This window comes from Fukomys damarensis, unplaced genomic scaffold, assembly GCF_012274545.1.
Source record: "Fukomys damarensis isolate Sample0158 unplaced genomic scaffold, DMR_v1.0_HiC HiC_scaffold_34, whole genome shotgun sequence".
Lineage (NCBI taxonomy): Eukaryota > Metazoa > Chordata > Mammalia > Rodentia > Bathyergidae > Fukomys > Fukomys damarensis.
Window position 1 is genome coordinate 19,099,634 of NW_022900946.1, and position 4,156 is coordinate 19,103,789.

General features: G+C 47.4%; 1 protein-coding gene across 1 annotated transcript in view; it reads left to right on the forward strand.

The window, feature by feature from the left end:
- Positions 1-6: 6 nt before the first annotated feature.
- Positions 7-4,156, forward strand: part of Tfap4 (transcription factor AP-4) — a 50,243-nt gene continuing 46,093 nt past the window's right edge. The window contains exon 1 of the mRNA XM_010644078.1: positions 7-400. The gene's annotated coding sequence lies outside the window, so the exon portion shown is untranslated. The remainder of the gene's footprint in view (positions 401-4,156) is intronic.

Here is a 4,156-nt window from a genome sequence, read left to right on the forward strand (position 1 = left end):
GGGCGGGGACCCTCTCCGCCTTCTGCAGGGTCACCTTGGCCAGGCCCCCCGCGGCCCCGGGCAGCGGGTTGGCGGCCGGAGTGCTTCTCTTCCAGGCCCTGATTTCCTCGCCCAGCCCAGGTGCAGGATCACGCAGGCGGAGGCCTCTCCCAATTCCGGGCGTACAATCTGGGTTCGAGATCGGGCTCAGCACTGTTCCCCCTGCAACGCCGGGCTCGTCCCTGCCTTGCCCTTGGCCTGTTTCCCTTAGAATGGAATAAGCATGAGAGCTGGCTTGGAGCAGTCCGAGCTTCCACTGTCTTGGTGTCAGAGCTGGGACCACCAGCCCCCGCCCCCAAAGCTGAGCACCACGGGGGTCCTCGATTTCGCCTGGACCCTCCGCGCCCAGCGCTTGCTCCAGGTTAGTAATGCAGCGAGCGAACACACGCGAATGAGAAAGCCCACACCCGGGGCCGAGCTGTGTTCTGCCTCCTTGTGCTGAACCTCAGATTTGCGTTCTTGAGTGTTTTGTTTGGGCTAATCCTCAGTCCCCGCCCAGTGTCTTCTTGCTGCTCTGCTGTCTGGCTCTGCTGTCTGGTGGCAAATCGTGGCTCAAAACCAGCTCTCTTGCTGCTGGCCAACTCCTTTCCAGTTGGCCTTGGGAAGCCTAGGAGAAGAAAAAGCACTTTAGAGTCAGCATCCCCTATCGGCGAACTGTCTGACTCCCAGTGAAAATTCTCTCTTCATTCTTGTGATTAATGTTACATTGCCAGGGCCTGAAGCACGTGGGTCTTGGTTACACGGCCTCCCTAGTACTAGGCACAGCGCTCTGCACATGCATCTGACCTGGTGCCCAGGTATGCATATAATAGGTGTTCACGATACGATGAACACAAAAGTCACGTAATAGGTACATTTATGATATGTTGGCTGATACTGGAAAGAAATTGAAGCCTGTTTATCTGGAGCAAAGGCCTTTGGGAGCTATTTGGAGGTGACCTCCCCACGCCGTTTTTCCGAGTGTGAATAATGTGGAGTGTGGCTGGGTTAAACATTAGCCCGCAGATGGGCCCGGGGCGAGTGGGGGCTTAGTTTGGGGACCTAAAACTGCCAGGAGGAGGCCATTAAGGGCCAACTCTGGGTCAGCCAAGTAGCGTGGCATAGGAAGGAGCGGAGGCTGAGGGTTACAGAGCGCCCCCTCCTGGCGTTGGGGATTGCTTCGATTCAGCCCTGAACCCGATCCACCAAGGTGGCTGGCTAGTTTAAATCTATTAGCAAAAATACTTAGGGACTGAAGGTGTAGTTCAGTGGTCGAGCACATGCTGAATATGTGTGAGACTGGTTCAATGCCCAGCACCAGGAGAAAGCTTGAGGGATGACAGGCACTATGCAGCGTTGAACACAAAGTGCTAACACGTGGGGTGTAGTTAAGCGGCGCAGCACCTGCTTGGCAAGCGCGAGGTCTTGAGTTCTTTTCCCGGTACCAAAAAGAAGAAAAGAAAAAAGAAAGTGAAACCTGAGCCCAAACTAATGGCACACACTTTTAATCCCAGGCTGAGACAGGAAGATCATGAGTTCCAGGCCAACTTGGGTTACATACTAAGTCTCAGGATTGGCATAGACTACTAAAATAGACCCTGTCTCCAAAAAAGGAAAAAAAAAAAAATCCCTGGCGGCCCATTCTCGGAGTTCATTTTTTCAGCTTGTTGCTCTGAGGAGAACTCCAGGATCCTCACTCTCTCTGGATCCTGCATTGGCATAGTGAACAGCAGTGCCCTCATTTCTGAGGTGGTTGTAAAGATTGAGGTTCCCAATCACTTCTAGATGTCAAGCCCAGCCCAGGACCCAGGTTATGTCCCCTTAGCCTCCAGAGAACCCCTATATTTGGCTGTTCAGATCCCACAAAACTAACAAGGATGATGAGAAAAACTTTTTAATGTGTGGAACTGACCCAACTGGAAACCCCCAACCCTCAGCCAGACCAATTCTTCTACCAGGCATTTTTTTTCTTGCAGTAGTGAAGATTAAAACCCAGGGCCCTCAAACTGAGTTAACAGCCCTAGCTCTCTACCACCACCGTTTTTTGTTTGTATTTTGAGACAGGGTCTCACTGTGTAGCCCAGTCTGGCCTCCAGTTTGCTGCAATCATGCTGCCTCAGGCTCCCAAGTGCTGGGATTACAGGAATACTCCATCATACACACCCCTTTTTTCTTTCTTTCTTTTTTTTTTTGGAAGGGCAGGCTATGATTAAACCATACTGAGTGACATCTGCAGTCCTTCTTAAATTTTTATTTATTGATTGAGACAGGGTTTCGGTATGTGGTTCAGGCTGGTCTTGAACTCACTATGTAGCCCAGGCTGGTTTCAAACTCACAGTGATCCTCTTGCCTCAGCCTCCCAGAGTGTTGAGATTACAATTATGTGCCACCACACCAGGCTGTTACTTGACATTTTCATTATATTCCCAATAACCTGGGGTCCTATTACTATTATTCCCATTCTACAGAGACAGAAACTGAGGCGCAAAGGAATTAACATAATCAAGATTTTACAAACTAGAAGAACCTGGCATGGTGTCACACATCTGTAATCCTAGCATTTGGAAGGCTGAAACAGGAGGCTTGCCCTTAGTTCAAAGCCAGTCTAGACTACATAGTGAGTTCAAGACTACGCAGGGAGAGGGGCTGAAGGGAGGGCAGGAGATTGGGAAAAAAATAAGAACCAAGGTACATCATGTAAAGGTACAAGTTCCTAATGATAAATATAAATGTATCCTATACCTAAAAAGGTACCAGTAAAAGAATTTAAGAGAGAAAAAGAAGACTACATAGGGAAACCCTACATTACAAAACCAAGAAAACTAACCAAAACAAACTGGAAGAGGCATACTCCAGATTGTAATCTCAGAGAACTGATTTCAGCACATTTATTCAAACCCACTGCCTCTCTCAGGTACCAGACAACTGGTAAAAGTGGGGAACATCCAAGAGGGTTAGGCTCTGAGCTGTTTTCTTGGGGTTCTTAGTGAAAGGTGAGCAAGGAAGAAAGCTCTCTGTACCTTTTCCCTCACTTTTGAGCCCTTATCACTCCTATACCCTAAAACTAAGAAGTCTTTGGGGAATATCGTTTCCACTACTAGACTGTGAGATCTCCAAAGAGTGGGACTCAGGGAGGAGTTGGGGATGTAGCTCAGTGGTACAGCACTTGGCTAGCAAGTGTGAAGCCCTGGACTCAGTACCCCCCCAAAAAAGGTAATCAGATATATTGCCTGCTCTGTCACTGAGCCTAGTATACAATAAATGCTTCCTACATATTGCTGATATATTTGGAGGCGGAATTTGGTACCCTAATCTTTCACTGAAATACACTGAACATGTCCTATGTCCTTATTCATTCAAGAGATGTAAATTAAACCCTTAGTGGTCAATATTTTTTATTTATTTATTTATTTATTTATTGGAACCAGGGCTCAAACTTGGTTCTTTTTGCTTGCGAGGCAGGCAACAGCACCACTTGAGCTAAATCCCCAGCCCTAATGTTCAACATTTATTGAAGGCCTACAGTGTGTGTGTGATTTTTTGTTTGTTTTTGTTTTTTTGAGATAAGAGCTCACTCAGGCTGAACTTGAACTTTATTATCTTCCTGCCTCAGCCTCCTTATTGCTGGGATTACAGACCGTGCACCACCACATCACTTGTCAGTTAGTACCTACACTTGATCTTAGCCAAAAGGCCGAGAAGTGATTACTTGTCAGTACCTAGAGGAGATGCCATTCACTCATCATACACATCATACACATGTGTGCTGAAAGGTGGATATCTAGACAATGTAGGGTCTTAGTAAATGGCCCTACATTAATGCATACTATATTAAGGCCAGCAGGAAATCCAAGGTTTGAAGACAATTCCTATCTTTTTGGAACCTGAACTGAGTGTGACAGATAATGAGGGCTGGGGATTTAGCTTGGTGCCGCCTGCCCTGAAAGTGCAAGGTCCTGTGCTGGGGATTTAGCTCGGTGGTTCTGCCTCCTGCCTCACAAGTGCAAGGGCCAGAGTTCAATCCCTGATACCAAAATAGAAAGTGCAAGATTCTGAGTTCAATCCCTGGTACAAAAAAAAAAAAAAAAGATATAAGATACTGTAAAGACATGAGCCTTAGGCCTATGTCAGACAGGGA